Raw genomic sequence first — 17,671 nt, forward strand, 5'->3', positions numbered from 1 at the left:
TCACGTCCTCAACTGTTTCAGTTACAGATTACAAAACTCTGCTTTTGTTTTGGTTGCTGGAGTGAATTCTTTGGTCTGCGTAGTCCTGTAATGTCTCAGTACCGCTCGAATTGTCAGTTGCTTGTACTGGGGAGGAAGAATCGATCTTCCTAACGTGTCTGTCGCTATTATCGGCGTTTCATTCGTGACGCAATGAATTTTTGTAAATTTTTAAGTTGTTTCCCCTATTGAACGAGAAGCGGTGGAATAGCGTCTCTGTCGTTACTTCGTCTTCTGGTCAGGTGCTAAATGTACTTTGTTTATCAGTGACTTGCCCTATCAGCAGTTGACGCTGCAGTCTGTTGTAGCGTAATCCATTCGTAAACTACACTGGCATGGTGCGTGTTTTAAAACCGATGAAGCCCGTCACTGTTTAGTGGTACTGGTTTGTAAGCTGTCCTGTTTCGGTAACAGCATGTGGATTACGTGAATTATCGGGAAATCCATTGGACATCGGTTAATCGGTGCAAAAACACCGAAAACGCATTAATTTCACATTTCTCGTAATACTTGTTAATCATTTGACCTCTCTGTGTTTTCCGCTTTGGCCTAACGAGGAAGTATTGGAACCTCGTTCAATCAGCAGATTGTTTTATCATTGTTCATAATGCCGAATTTCACGTTATTATACACAGAGCGCGGGGCCGCGCCGCTTATTTACGGCGAGGGAGAAATAATTACCACTGAGTGCTTAAAGTGCATAGGTTAGTAGGTCTCTTGTTACGTCACTCGTTAAAACTGTCATAAATTATTATAGAAATGTTATGCTGTTATACGCATAGCCCCATTGTAGAATCTGTCCTGAATTCCTGTGGTCATTTATACAGCAAGTCTGTGGAACACTTGAGGTTCCATAAGTTCTTGTGATTGTTTGCCTCATGTGCAACTGGTCCATAAAGATAAATTCAACGATATGATTTTATATTAAATAGATAGTGTGAGTTAGTCTATATTCCTATCAAAGTTACGTGGAAAGTTCGTGAACTTAATATTCATGGTCGAACAACTGTGCATAAGACGCACTTCGTATTCATAAAACTGGGAGCTGCTTCACCATCCAGAAGAAAAAGGATATCAGACAATTTCTTTTCTGTACGTAACACATGAGTGTTACTCGCTTCCATAGCAAGATCGCTATCTCACGCTTGTGCGACAGTGCTCAAATTGAAGGTTGTCGGTTTTAATCCTTGTGAAGGAAAAATTTCGTCTCCAGTATTTGGCGGAGAGGGAGACACACAGTTTGTCCATCGGATGAGGCCCTTAACCTCGGCGGCCTTAACGAAACACTAACTATTTCTCAAGGAAAAGAACCATAATGCACGAAGAAAGAAAATCTTTCCAATTAAGCGGATCTGGGTCTACCTTTCTGGTAGAATGTACTTGTGAACAACCCCATACGATCTTACGTTACCGATGTACAATGTACGTTTCGTGATAAAGAACAGTCGTTCGTATTCCGTGGTTTCAGTGGGTAATGATCTTGAGAGTATCTGAACCATAACGAATATATGAGGGATTGAAGGAACTGAAACCTACAATGATGACTAACCTACCTACATTGTACATGACTACTCTTCAATTAACACTCAAGTGTTTGGCAGAAGGATTTTAGTACCAATTTCAGACTATTTCTCGACCGTTCCACTTTCGTACTGTACGAGGGTAAAGTGAACACCCAAATCTTTTCATGCAAGATCTGATTTCCTTTATTTTATTACTGCGGTAGTGTCTCCCTGTGAAGGTGGTAATCAACAAAATATTTTGTCTTCCGGGGAGAAAAAAATGGTTCAAATGGCTCTGAGCATTATGGGACTTAACTTCTGAGGTCATCACTCCCCTAAAACTTAGAATTACTTAAACCTAACTAACCTAAGGACATCAAACACACCCATGCCCGAGGCAGGATTCGAACCTGCGACCGTAGCGGTCGCACGGTTCCAGACTGTAGGGCCTAGAACCTCTCGGCCACACCGGCCGGCTCCGGGGAGAAAGTTGGTAGAAAAAAAAACCTCGTGAAAAGATCTCTCGGTCACGAAAACGCCTTTGTGTGAACGATTGCCGCCCTGGTCGCTTATCATATTGATGACATTATGTGCCCTGTTTTGCAATCATACAAAACGAGCTGCCCTGCTCTGAACTTTTTCGATGTCCTTCTTCTATCTGGTGCGGATCCCATACGACGCAGCAGTATTCCAGAAGATGACGAAAAGTGCAGTGTAGGCAGTATCTGTGTAAGGTCTGTTGCGTCTTGTAAGTGTTCTAACAATAAAACGCAGTCTTCGGTTCGCGTTCCCCACAACGTTATCTATGTAATCGTTTAATTTAAGCTACTGGTAACTGTGATCCGTAGATATTAGTTGAATTGACAACGTTGAGATTTTTGTGATTTATCGTGTAACCGTAATTTAATGAATTTCATTTAGTACTCGTGTGGGTGACGTTAGACTTTTGGCACCATACAGGTACTTTCTAAGATGGCTGTTCATATTGTCTCTTACATCGTTTACATAGATTAGGAACAGCGGAGAGGCTATAATACTTTCTTGGAGATGCAAGATATAACTTCTGTTCTACTACTAACTGTGACCTTTCTGACAGGAAAACACGAATCTAGTCGCACAATTGAGATGAGAACCCAGAGGCACACTGTTTGATTAGAAGGCGCTCGTGAGGAGTGTTGTCAAAAGCTTTCAGGAAATCAAAAAATATGGAATCAGTTGGAGATCTCATGTCGATGCCATTCATTACATCTTGCGAATAAAGAACCAGTCGTGTTTCACAAGAACGATAATTTCTGAATCCGTGGTGGCTCTATGCCAATAGATTGTTTCCTTCCAGGAATTTATAGTGTTCGAGCACAGTGTATATTCCAGAATCCTACTGAAAATCGATGTTACTTATATTGGTGTGCAGTGGAGTAGAGTATATTACTTGTATTCCCTTTCGTAAGCATTAGTACGTTCTGTGCAACTTTCCAGGCTTCAGATACGGATCTTTCGTTTTAAGAGCTGCTGTTTATGATCGTATGAGTGGAGCTATTTCACGAGAATAGTCTGAAAGGAGTGTAATTGATATACAAAATGGTGCGGAAAATTAGCCTTTATTAAGTGATGTAAGCTGCCTCGCTACACCGAGGGTATATACTTCTAAGTTACTCGTGTTGGCATCTGTTGCTGATTGTAATTCTTTAATATTTACTGCGTCTTCTTTGATAAAATGTTTTCGAAAAACCGTATTTAGAATCTCTGCTTTAGTGGCGCTGTCTTTGGTAACATTATCATTGCAGCCGCGTAGGTATTGATTGTTTCGGTTCATGTTCTACAGGAGAGTTTTCGCCGCTTAATCGAAGAAAAGTTACGAGGCTATATACTATAACGTGTACGTAGGGTCATACCGTTCAGCCGGCCGGGGTAGCCGAGCTGTTCTAGGCGCTACAATCTGGAACCGCGCGACCGCTGCGGTCGCAGGTTCGAATCCTGCCTCGGGCATAGATGTGTGTTATATCCTTAGGTTGGTTAGGTTTAAGTAGTTCTAAGTTCTGTGGGACTGATGACCTCAGAAGTTAAGTACCATAGTGCTCAAAGCCATTTGAACCATTTTTCATACAGTTCCCAACTGTAGCCCCCAGGATGGCATAATTCTGTGAGCAAACCTCACCTTTATTCCGAAGTGTGCCAAGATTATTTGGTCACCTGGTGTTGTGTCCACCCCCACTAACTGAGTGGTCAGCGCTACAGGATGTCAGTCCTAAGGGCCCGGGTTCGATTCCCGGCTGGGTCGGAGATTTTCTCCGCTGGGACTGGGTGTTGTGTTGTCCTAATCATCATCATTTCATCCCCATCGACGCGCAAGTCGCCGAAGTGGCGTCAAATAGAAAGACTTGCACCAGGCGACCGGTCTACCCGACGGGAGGCCCTAGTCACACGACATTTATTTTATTACCTGGTGTAGTGAGGTAGGAAGGTGAGCTCTCTGAATGAGTGCCGAGTCCTGTGTTTCGTACGGTCGGGCGGGGGCTTCCGGAGGTCCGCCAACTCCAGACGACCTTCCTCTATCGACCAGAGGCTCGGGGCGTGGGCGCCCGTCGGTCGTCGCGGCAGCGCGTGGTTTGTGTTTAAAGCGCTCCAGGTGAGGATTTCCTTCCGCGGCAGGCGGCGGCGGCGGCGGCGGCGGCGGCGGAGGGAGACGAATTGCAGGCGGCAGATAAGGCGGTCGCGCCGCATTTGTTACCCGCGCTGCGCCGCGCCCCGTCGTCCTGGCGCCGCGGCGTGCCGTGGCGCCGCTATAGGAAAACGATACTCCTTGCTGAGCCGTTGTCTCAGCACGACACAACGGCCGGGCCGTTTCGGCGGAATTAAAGGTGGTGTCGCCACCGTCACTGCACGCTGTCACCGCCTCCGCCCACGCAAATTGAAAACGTCAGTAGATGATGATGGCACGCTCGTCATAATTGATGCAAATCCTGTGCGGGGAATCGTCGTATCCACAGCCAAGAGCTGTAGAGCAATAGTAACAAACGGAGAATAACAATAAGTCTTACATGGGAAAAACCGACCACTTAAAACCGATACCACCATTTAAATTCTCAACAACCGGTATTATAACTTATTTCATACTAATAACACAGTAAAAACAAAGCCGAAATAGTAATTAGCCTTAGAAGCAATGCTAAAATATTTCGTAAAAAAGGATTAATTCTTATTTTTAAAATTTCCGTTGGTTCAAATATTGCGTTATTATAGAAAATGAGAAAAGCGATCAGTGCTATTTTAATAACAATACGGACAGAAACTAGTAACAAACACATGGTATAAGAATTTGTACAGCATTGCTGAGACAATAATGTCCCTGTTGCCGTGTGTCGTGGCTCGAAGTACACGTGTAGGTGCAGTGTGCAAGACTCGCCCCCACCTGGTCTGTGCAGTGGTTTCTCGCTTTCGTCGCCGGACATCTGTCTTAATGAGGACCGAGCGAGGTAGCGCAGTGGTTAGACACTGGACTCGCATTCGGGAGGACGACGGTTCAATCCCGCGTCCGGCCATCCTGATTTAGGTTTTCCGTGATTTCCCTAAATCGCTCCAGGCAAATGCCGGAATGGTTCCTTTCAAAGGGCACGGCCGACTTCCTTCCCCGTCCTTCCCTAATCTAATGAGACCAATGACCTCGCTGTCTGGTCTCCTTCCCCAAAACAACCCAACCCCCACCCCCCGTCTCAATGAGGGATATTTGTACGAAGTGACGTAACAGTGCAGTACAATGCTTCATTTGCTTTAAAAGATTAAAGACTTCTTCATCGTTTCCATAAAGTAATAAAAGAGGACGGAAGTTATGGTAACAGTAGTAAATTCAAACCTTAACAACAAGTCGCTGGTAGTATACAATAAAAATAGAAAGTAGCTGACCTGCTGCTGTCTCTACATCAGTGGTTCCCAACCTTGTGGTAATTACCACCTGAGGGGTGTAATGAATTTTTCTGAGGGGTAAAAACTAAACGATTCGATTGTTGCATTACTATTATCATTGTTTTGAAAAACTCTGATACTGATTATATAACTTATTAATAACTACTATTTCTCAAAAAAATGGCTCTGAGCACTATGGGACTTAACATCTGAGGTCATCAGTCCCCTAGAACTTAGAACTACTTAAACCTAACTAACCTAAGGACATCACACACATCCATGCCCGCGGCAGAATTCGAACCTGCGAACGTGGCGGTCGTGCGGTTCCAGACTGAAGCGCCTACAACAGCTCGGCCACCGCGGCCGGCACTATTTCTCAACTGGTAGCATTAATGCGATGGAGGTTACAGGTTCCTTACATAGTCCACCCACTGCACACAAATGTTGTGCCTTGTCCCCTACAGCGCTGGTAATAAAAGTGAGATATATGCATAACAGACGCTAAATATCTCAAGAAAATGTCTTCTCCAAGCTGTAAATGGTACCTGAGGTAGTCCAGAAGTTATTTCATTACTCGCTTCGAAACGAATAAATGAAGTAATTGATTGCACGACACAGCAGTTACCACATGACGGTTACTATAGTGTTGTACACAGTATTATTATTATTATTATTGTAAATGTCACTAGTACTGGCTGTGGTCAGACACACGGCATTAACAGCGTAGAGCTCTGGAATCTTCCAATTCCTGCCAGTTCAGAAGTATGGAGTGGAACAATCAAGTGTTTTACGAACGACAAGTATAGTGCACACATTTCAACTTGGTTTATTTTAAATAATGTTGCAGTGTGCAGGTTAAGCAATTGCCACAATAGAGACGAGTAATGCAGGGGAAGTATGTTTTGTAACCCACTGTCGATAGTTAGCTTTCTTATCTGAGAAGCAGTTGTATCACTGAAGATACACCACGAATTCCTTCCTTCATCATTCATTCTAACACACACACACACACACACACACACACACACACACACACACAGACACACACACACACACACACACACACACACAAACTAAATATCATTCATCTTTCATCATTTAAAAAATAAAAGTGTTCCATGAATAGTCCTTCATTCTGCAGTTTAGTTGGGTGCGAAAGTTGGTGATAATCTGGGGAGGTGGGGGGGGCGGCTCCCGACGATGGGGGGAGGGAGGGGGAATGGCGGAGGTACTAGCTAATGTCTAATTGCACTCAGGGATAAAGGTTTAAGAAAGGCTGGGAACCACTGGTGTACATGATATGTCTTTATCTCCTTTTAGCCCTTGAAAACGAAACAAATTAACACGAAGAACAGAATTCTACAACCTCAGTCTTCACCATTTACCTCTGATTATTGGTAATGGCCAAATAGTGGTATGATCCACGATTACAACGTGATTTTTGAGCAGAGTTTCAGAAAACTAGAGTCAGTAGGAGAATACTGATAATTTTTTTGTAGTAGTCAAGCACTTGTCACTTTCCGGGAAAAGCACCAATCCGTGAACGGGCTAAGTTGTCTCCCATCTCCCTGTTTAATTTATACTTTTGACCCGACCTATCTTAAAACTGAGGGAGTCAAAATTTTTCAATCTTTGCAGCATTTCTATGTTTATTACAGGAGATGAGAGGAATAAAATACCGAAAATCCGTTATTTCAGAAACAGATTGTTTTGAACAGTTTTAACACTCATGTTAAACAGCCGTGAAAAACAAACAATAAACAGAGCACCGGCTGTTTCAGCGATAAACGCCATCTCCATAGGACAGCCAACCAGGTTCCAGCATGTCGGGCGGCCAAGTATAGCGAGCTATACGCTGTGAACACAAGAGTCATTCAAGGACAATACAGAGTACTACTGATAGTTACAGCTTCAAGTGTACTCAGTACACATGTCGACGATAAGAGTGAGGCCAGCATTTGCTGGCGAGATAGAGAGCGTGGGACGAGAGGGATAAAGTGAGAGGGGCTTTGCTAGACACATCGATATGTCATGAAAAGCCATTGGCAAGCTTGGGACGTAGTGTTTGACCATTAGGTAGAAACGCTTCTCTCTCACTCCACCCAACCTCTGGGAAACTACTGAAGAACAGTGAACAGTAATAGTCAGTGAGGTGTCCTGCTTGACAGTCACGTTCTTTAAATGGGAGTCTCTGGAGGGAAGGCGACAATCTTTTCGAGAAGCACTAGTGAGAAAATTTAGGGAACCGGCATTTGAAGCTGACTGAGAACGATTCTGCTGCGCGTAAGGACCACGAAGATAAGACATACGGAGGCATATAGATAGTCCTTTTTTTCGCTCTGTTTGCGAGTGAACAGGAAAAGAAACGCGCCGTACAGTGGATTGCGGAGTATCTATGTGGACGTAGACGTAGATGTAGAGAGGTCTTAGGCGCCACAACGTGTCAGCGACAATCGGAGGCGTAGAGGAAAGCCGTACAAAACTCTGAGGCAGGACGCTCCGAGAAACTGAAGTCAGAGAAGTCGAGTGAAGTCAGGGGGACAGAGAGAACCAGGAGAGCAGCCAGGCAGGGCTAAGTAGAATCAACTGTAGTAGTATCAGCAGAGTTAACCAAATCATAGGCGAGTAGCTGGGGAACTCTCTGTGTATCGTATAGTGGGTGCGGGCTTAGTTAATACTGAGAGTCTCATCTCAGAGCAGACAGAAGGCTGCTAGCCAGTCACCGTCTCTGTCCGTGAGTACTACTCCTTCAAGCAAAGTGGGGCAAGAGTTGAAACTGTTTTCTGAAGAAATTTAGAAGTCCCAAAACACTTCTAGTTCAGTCACTCTCCAATCCTTACGTTTTGCAATAAGGGATCTTACATTATATCCAGGTCAAGACTCCCTCTCACATAGGCCAACCGGCTAATCCCCATCTCACGAACCCTGGCGCCCAATCTCAGGCAATAATTACGCCTGGGACGCGTCTTTATAATGGTCCCCACGGAGAGCAGAACCATAGTTTTGATTACGTTGTCTACTTAGTGTTTTCTTCGCCATTAGTGACTTCCGCTGCTGAATACAGTAATCCCTCTAACACGTCATAACTTATTGATCAGTTAGTAAACAGTTCTGATCAGTTAGTAAACATGTTTTTTCCCATTATTGCATTAATTACGAGAAGCTTGTTCTAGAAAATCTTAGGTATAATGTACAGGATGTCCAGAAAAATGGTTCCAGTATTTGCAGAGGATGTAGTACGCATCAACGGAAATACGTAAGTTCCTGTAAACATTGGTCGTAAACCTCATATTATCGGAGTTATGTCCTGCGTGTGTACGAGGAGTGTATCTTGCATATCTAGCACTTTGGCTCGAGACAAATGAGGAAACAGCGTATATACTACACATTTATGTAGCGCAACATGTTTGCATTGGTATCAACCACAAGAACACAAACAGTATTCCACAGCCCACTGCAGTATGTATTGTATCGGTCAAGTATGTTATTGTCACTGGTGTATTAGTCGACCACAGCGGGCAGTGAGGACCCGTCGGTCGCCTTATCGCGAGTCAGCGTGTAATCGGCGTTTACAGTAGGTGCACAACCGATGTGAAAGCATTGGCAGTGTTTTCCTTAGGCACCACTGTACTTGTTTGTCGTCACATCACCTCGTGTTTCCGATAACGGCTAAGTGCAACAAGTAGTACTCACAGTGTTCTTATGGCGCATTGTTCGTTGTGACACAGCAGTGCGTTACTGTAATTTGTTCCCGTGTCCGTCACTGGACGGATATGGTATTCAGCTACGGGCAAGAAGATGGAAGCAGCCTACGGGCTTGTAAAATATATGTTGCCAAATATCCACGACGCCGTACACCATCCGTAAAAATATTTAGTACGTTGTTCCACCAACTTTCGGAAGCAGGGTACCTCGCACCACGAACACGGGATTGTAGCAGATCTCGGAGAACTCGCACACCTGATACGGAGCAGCGGGTATTAGATCAATACAACAAGAATTATCAAACACTGGAATGAGCGTCCGAAGTGTAGCTGCAGCGGAAGGTGATGCTACGTCTGTTGTTTGGACTTTTCTCCATCCACAGTTGACCTATCCCTCCCATGCGAATCGAGTCCAAGCTCTGCTGCCAGATTGCAATTCTGCCAACGGTTTCTCCAAACGTCTGCTCATAAAAAGCATTTCACGGCGAAGGTGTTTTCTGATGAGGCGGTATCCACGAGAGAAAAAAAAATGGTTCAAATGGCTCTGAGCACTATGGGACTTAACATCTGAGGTCATCAGTCCCCTGGATTTAGAACTACTTAAACCTAACTAACCGCCGGCCGGGATGGCCGAGCGGTTCTAGGCGCTACAGTCTGGAACCGCGGCCCATACGTTCGCAGGTTCGAATCCTGCCTCGGGCATGGATGTGTGTGATGTCCGTAGGTTAGTTAGGTTTAAGTAGTTCTAAGTTCTAGGGGACTGATGACCGCAGAAGTTAAGTCCCATAGTGCTCAGAGCCAGCCTAACTAACCTAAGAACATCACACACATCCATGCCCGAGGCAGGATTTGATCCCGCGACCGTAGCAGTCGCGCGGTTCTAGACTTAAGCGCCTAGAACCGCTTGGCCACACCGGCCGGCTTTTCACGAGAGACGGTATCATAAATTAACATAATACGCACGTATGGGCCGATGCCAATCCGCATGCATTTGAAGAAAGACGACACCAGTCCACATTTAGTGTCAAAGTTTGGGCAGCTTTCACGGGGACAGATTGCTAGGTCTCCACTTTCTACCCAACACAGTGAATGGTGCAAGGTACCGTAACTTCCATCGGAACCAATTGCCTGTGATACTGGAGAATGTGCCATTTTATGAACGACTGCAAATGTGATACATACATGATCGTGCACCGGCGCATTTTTGACTTAGGGCGAGGCGACACCTAACATGAGTCTTTCAGGATTGGTCGGGGAGGCCAATACCTAGTCCCGCAGGTTCTCCTGACATTAACCCTATGAATTTTTTACTTTGGGGACATGTAAAGAGCTTGATGTTTGCGGTCCCCGTAAATGATGTGGATACAGTACGAGAAAGCGTATTCAGTGCCTGCGACGCAATCCGACAACAACCAGGGGTGTCTCAAAGAATGCTTGATTCCATGAGTCGTAGAGGCTACACTGCAATGGATGGCCGTCATATCGAGCATATGTTGTGAAGAGTAGCGCAGACACTGTGATCATTTGCAGTAATGGTAGCAGACCACAACTCTGAAAATATGAGGTTGATAGGAACTTGATCCTTCCGTTGTTGTGTACTACATCCTCTGTGAATAATGAGACCTTTCTTCCGGAAACCCTCTAGAATCCATTTAGAAATAATTGTGACATAAAAAGCGGAAACTATAGTGGCAGTAGAGGAAAAGACTGGTTATTTCCATTCATGAAAAGTAGAACAACGAAGACAAATTACAGACGCGTAGGTTTAAATTGTGTAGTAGTGGACATGAGAGAGAGTGTGACAGAGAAAGGTAAACGTAATGGAAGATGAGTAACGAAGAACAAAAAAAACAAAACAAAGCAAAAGAAAAAGATGTGGCCGACGGAGAAATTAAAGGATGATGAAGGGTAACAGTAAGAAAGGTGTATTATGAGGCTTAAATACTGTAGGGCACTGAACTGTGCACAAGCGCAGGGTAGCATTTTACGGAGGCGGAGAGCAGCAGCATGCAATGATGTGAGGCATGTGTTACGATTGTAATGAGTTCACATGTACTTAAATCTCTAATGCGAGGTACTACGGTGCATGAGGGAAGAGGAGCCGAAGAAATAGCCTGTTGCTGCCCTTACTGTGTGCTGAACGTGTAAATTTCTCACATGAAGGAGAATTCGCCTGTGATTTAGAATGCTGTGCCTTTAGTTCGGTCTATTCTTTCGCGTTACGAGTTCGGTATGCCTGTAGAGTTCTACAAAACGCACGTGGGGCTATGCAGTCTAAACAGCGCTTCCCCGTACTCGACGCTGCCCACCTGGCCATCTACCTCTGGTCACGGCGCTGTAAATCACGGCTAGCCTCGTTTTTTCATTGCTAAATCCAATTAAACCCATTCTCTAAAGCTGACCCGTGTTCCCGAGTGCTGCAATTTATATGCAAATTCGGCGGCGATGTTTGTATTTTTGTTGTTGCCGGTGGTGTTTGCTTCCTTGGCAAAGCTCTCGTGTACTGTTATTCTTGTTTAAATGTCGCACCGCCTTTTCAGTTGAGTTGATCCGAGTCTTTGTTGCAGTAGTCACGCCTTTACTGTATTACCGCACCCCTCTCGCACCCTGAGGATGACAGGGCATTCTATTATGACTGCTGCGCAAGTGTTTGCAAGCTTGCGGGAGTATTCGCCAGCCAGTGGACGTATTATGCCGACGCTGCGTTTTATTGTGCGTTGAATTGTATACGTATGCACATTAAATCTAAGAGGGGGTTCCATACTTCTTATACCGCCAAACCCTATGAAACTACATAGGAGTACACACATCCTAGAAAACCTCACGCTGACGTTAGAAACCTTTGCGGCGTTTCCAATATGGAACGCGTTTTAAATGTTGTTTTTTTCTGTGAACACCAACTTAAGCTTTGATGCACTTAGATTAGAAATTTCAGTTATTTACTCAGTATCTCATCAATTTGTATTTAATGAGTACCACTAAGTTACATAGGGTGAACCAGGACTCCACTGACAATCTTTCAAAGGTGTCAGTATCGACCAAAACAAGAAAAAAACTCCAGTAAACATGGTGTCTAATATATATACCTTAAGTGCTATGAACACTTTCTCATGATCGATACTGTGAATCACATCTCATCTAATACAAGCTCTCTGCTTTCCGTATTTTGGGAGCATGTGATAGGACCAGAATAATAAAAAATATCCAGTAAACTCTAAAAACGCGTACCTTAAGAGCTACGAACACTTGGTCCGTAGAACAGATGTGTTTCACAGTAGCCGTCATGTGTGAGAGATTCCTGCCCTATGAACGTTCCTTGTAACGACTTCAAGTCGACCGAGGACCTTAGTATCTCAGCACGTCAGACTGAGCGGTTGACCTTTCACTGTATTTCCTGTTCCTCTGTCAAAAAAATGTTCAGATGTGTGTGAAATCTTATGGGACTTAACTGCTAAGGTCATCAGTCCCTACGCTTACACACTACTTAACCTAAATTATCCTAAGGACAAGCACACACACACCCATGCCCGAGGGAGGACTCGAACCTCCGCCGGGATCACCCGCACAGTCCATGACTGCAGCGCCCGAGACCGCTCGGCTAATCCCGCGCGGCTGTTCCTGTGTCAGCTGCTTTCGCTTATGAAGCCGATCAGTTGTATGTGTGGTCGCTCGTTTGCGTGTCTCAGTTTCATCTGAAGTTACTTTCAGACGACTCTACTAGGATCATATGCCGTTTATTGGCAGTATTGTGCTAGTAACATCTGGTTACGATGACGACGCGTGCAGCAGAATTCGCTCGTTATTAGTCGAAAAAGAAGAGTTGTCTCGCATTATCAAAAAAAATCAAATTTTTCTATACTTTCTTTGTAATCGTTCACTATACTTTTGCTGTCATAATGCTTTGGTAACACTGAATAAATATTTACACTTTGAAATGTTAATTCTGACTGAAGCGTCAGTTACGTAAATGCTTCTGAAACTAGACTCAGGAAGCTACTTTAATTTACTTTATATAACTAGAAATGCAAATATGTACGGTGACAAGGACACTTCCTGTGGCAATAATTAGACGCACGTCACACGCAGAGTCAATTTTTCTGGTTGTTGTTACGCATAAAACATATTGTACACTAGCATCTATACTGTTGTGATTCTAATATCCACGACGTCGTCATAAGGGAGGTTATAATTAAATTTTCGCTACTTGAGCCAGCCTAGGCGGAAATCTATCTATCGTAGCGGTAACGAACTTACAGGAATTATGTTCAGACTGTGCGCTGCAGGATTTTTGTTGTTGGTAGTGTTAAGTGTCAGGACTTACCGTTAAGCGGCGGTACTGGTACGACGTAGGAAGCAACTCTGTCCCCCAGGACCAAAGACATGCAGAGAGAACGGCACACTTGACTCTGTTCTGCTTCGCCAAGGTGTGATCCCTGCTTTACGGGAGAGAGGTGCTTTGGACTCGACTGTTTTGATGCGTTATGGAGCTGCGTCTCATATTACTCCGTAACACTTTAGGAGAAAACCGAATCATTGGCCAATCGTTCCAAACTGCGTGGCCACAAAGATCATCAGATTTGACGCTGTGTGGGTGACCTGAAGGGCAGGATTTACCGCCGGGACACTAAAACACGTTGGAGTTCGAGGATGAGCATAGCGAAGCAAGTAGCCAACATCCCACCTGAGATGTTTCGCGCAACAGTAAAGAAATCTCTCGTGCGGTTTCAGGCGTCGTGGATGCAGATGGTCCTAACACTGAACGACGTTTGTAACCTGGAATGCAAACATGGTTCTCAGGTCAACACGATAAAGCGTCTAAATAACTAATCCTTCATCCCTCTACATATTTTAATTACCTCTTATTTTCCTGTTAGTAGCGAGAATTTACGTTCGTATTTTTCCTGCTAACAAGTTTCCGGCTGCAATACGAAAAACAAAATCATATGTGTGTTAGTGTGTAAGCTTGGTACACAGTATAATTTAATGCAGAAATCTTTGATCTGCTTATCTACACTCAGCAAATAAATAGCGGCTGAATATGTTTAACAGACGTATGCAAGGGCCATGACCAGAATGTATAAGTTTTACTGAAATTAAAAAAAAATGTGTTTAGTCAATAAAAAGTGTACAAGAGTAATAACGATTCTACTTGGACTTCTAAAGGCTTGCCATTACCTACCAAAAATAAAAATTGAGTTGCCTGGTCTATGACAGGCTCACGGACTATGATGTCATTTAGTACGTATACATACATTACAGCAGAGGTGAAGGAATATTTTTACGTTCTTGAGAAAAGATATTTGAGTAATTTGAATTAATCTAGTGTTTATCAACTGCAGATGGTAATACGACGGTATGTCGATCGGGCGCTATAGGTATATTGATTAAAAGATTCTAGTGGCTCTATTGATTAGCAGTAGACGTACTGGAGTCCTCTTGGACCCGCCGAGGTAGCCGAGAGCGCTAATGCGATGCTTCCTGGACGCGGGTAGGCGCGCCGGCCCCGGATCGAATCCGTACGGCAGATTAACGACGTGGGCCGGTATGCTGGCCAGCCTGGATGAGGTTTTTAGGCGGTCTTCCACATCCCGTTAGGTGAATACCGGGCTGGTCCCCAAGTTCCGCCTCAGTTACACGACTCACAGACATTTGAAAACGTTCGCACTACTTCATGACTTAAACTAGACAGCTGGGGTACACTACTTCCGTCCCGAGGGGTTCAGGGTGGCGGCAGGAAGGGCATCCGGCCACCCTCTGCAATTAACACTGCCAAATCCGCCATAACACAGCCGACCCTTCGTTGAAGCGGGACAAAGGTCCGAGAAAGAAAGAGAGAAAGAAAGAAAGTACTCGAGTCCTCTTGCTGTGAAGGGTTAGGCAACCTCTTGAGAGCCACGACCTGGCTCTGCGACTCGAAACATTTGTTCCATTATGCCCTGGTCTCGCCATCTCTCATTGTCCTGCTACGTCTACTGGACTAAAGTAAAGAACAATACCATTTCATAGACTTATTTCATAGACTTATTCCATAGACTTATTTTCACTCCCTACGAACACATTACCATAAAACGTCATTGAACTTCACTAATACATTAACATAACTAGATAGTACCCAAACTTCGTTGATATACAATCAATTCACATATTTTTTAAGGTACACGTGCTTTGTTGTGGAACAATGTGTATGATTGGTAAGGAAGAACACACTCCATACACCGCCATCGCACTGTAGACACTTCTATTGTTCCAAGATGACCAGTTTCAAAAGTATTATGCTGCAATCATCTGATCTAATGGTACTTGTTATGAATTGTCGTGTTACATTAGGTGAATTGAATTTTCTCGTTTTGAGACTACTGAAGGGCGATCTGTTGTAATTGCTAAAAACCATTCAACAGCGAAGATCGCATAAATATTTCTTTATTTAAGACAACAAGTTTCAACAGATTTTGCTGTCATCTTCAGATCTTCAAAATTTTCTTGGTGTAAAACGTGTTCATTTTACACTGAACCTCACGCCAAGATGTCAAGTGGATAAAAATCAGCACATTATAAAAGGTTTGTCATCATTAAAAACATAAAGCACCTTGTGCAAACTGCCATGTTCATATACATAGTTGCTCACAGATGCTTATTACATCATACAAGCCGGCCGGAGTGACCGAGCGGTTCTAGGCGCTACAGTCTGGAACTGCGCGACCGCTACGGTCGCAGGTTCGAATCCTGCCTCGGGCATGGATATGTGTGATGTCCTTAGGTTAGATAGGTTTAGGTAGTTCTAAGTTCTAGGGGAATGATGACCTCAGCAGTTAAGTCCCATAGTGCTGAGAGCCATTTTACATCATACAAACAGGGTACATAATAGCATATCTGTTGACATGTGCTGGACATATTCTAAATAGTCCAACACAGAAATTACTCCATACGTATACCCCAGTGCGCATTTTACCAACCCAGTTTTATCAAGATATGTAAACGTGTGGAGTGCATTTTACTCTTTGAATTCATGTAACGTAACGTAACAATTTTATATTAATTTCCAGAAGATCAGATGATGGCACCATAAGACCGTTGAAACTGGTCACCCTGAAAGAATAGAAGTCTCTACTCTGCGATCGTGGCGTAGGAAGTGTGTTCCTCATTTACAATCAATTCAGTTTGTCGTTTTACTTATTATTGTAACTTCACCTGATACAGCACTTAGATTCCAGGCGAAAAGTTAATGTTAAAATAAATAAATAAAAATAAATGACGTAGTTCACTTACTAGGCTAAATGGATAAATGGATAAATCGCCTGACATTGTTTTCCGTAACTGTGTTCCCGAAATATGACACAGTGCTTCCTAGCTTCGTATGCGAAGATCTTCTATATTCTCAGGACAACCATAGTCCCTGAAAATTAAACACTGCTTCAGTGGTATTTGGCTGATATTAGAGAGTAAAGTCTTGTGACTACTGTATTGCTAAAGGGAGGATCTTGTATACAACATTATCGCCGTATAAGCGCTCTTTATGAAAGCTAAGCTGATGATTACACCACTCCTATTATACCAACTGCTTGTGAGATGTTTTAAAAATATCGGAATTCTGGAAGGATAAAAAATCGTCGAAATTCTTTCCTTAGTAATACTTCGATCGATTCGCAGTGTAGAGCATTGGACACGCCACCAATTTTAGAAGAATTTTCTGCGTCGCGTGTTTGAGGGCAGCGCACAGGTGGTGTATTTTCATCAGTCACCCACACCTGGAAAAACTGACTTATCGGTGCTATTCTGTCTTCAAGAAGAACGAAAGAACTCGGGTTGAAGTCTGAACAGTAGTAAGCGTTAAGATGCGTAGTTGTAGCCGGATATAACAAACATTTGTAATAGATCCGGTGCGTTGTCGTGAAGCTAGACTTCTCGCTTTCCCAAGCTAACCCTGCGGCACTAAAATGCCATAGACAGCTATGAACCTCATTTCGTATGCAAGCCTCATTAAGAGATAGCTATGGTAAGGAGCACGGGCGTTAGCAATCATTTATCCAAGAAGAGGAAAGATTGTAAGTTTGCCATTTTATGTACAACTGATTACGAACTTAATTTGACAGGAAGTACGTAAAACATTACTGTACCTCAGACGTTTCATTGTTGTTAATTCAGTATGTTTTTGGAGATAAAAGCCCTAGGAGACCTAGAAGGTAAGCATATTTCAGTAGTATGTCAAAATTATATTGACATTTGCAACACGAATCTCGCTGCCACCTATTTGATTTAACAATCTAAAATTACATCGTCATTTTATTACACCCATTGTGCACAATATGTTAAAAAATAAAGGTAAAAAATATTTGCAAAAGATATTTTTGTTTATATACCATCAATATTAGATTGTTAGTAAAAGTTAAATATCTGAAATAAAGAAAAGAAGCACATCTATTTAAAAATCCTGTTCGATACCATGTAAAATAACGAACAAAAAAATTTTATTGACCGATACTCTTCAAATTGGAGAAGCAGGAAAAAGTCTTATAAAATGCTTGTTCA

At 43.4% G+C, this 17,671-nt stretch overlaps 1 protein-coding gene across 1 annotated transcript in view; it reads left to right on the plus strand.

The window, feature by feature from the left end:
- Positions 1–17,671, plus strand: part of LOC124606343 (calmodulin-binding transcription activator 1) — a 943,657-nt gene that overhangs the window by 331,812 nt on the left and 594,174 nt on the right. The window lies entirely within an intron of this gene.

This window comes from Schistocerca americana, chromosome 3 (genome assembly GCF_021461395.2).
Source record: "Schistocerca americana isolate TAMUIC-IGC-003095 chromosome 3, iqSchAmer2.1, whole genome shotgun sequence".
In the NCBI taxonomy this organism is placed as follows: Eukaryota; Metazoa; Arthropoda; class Insecta; order Orthoptera; family Acrididae; genus Schistocerca; species Schistocerca americana.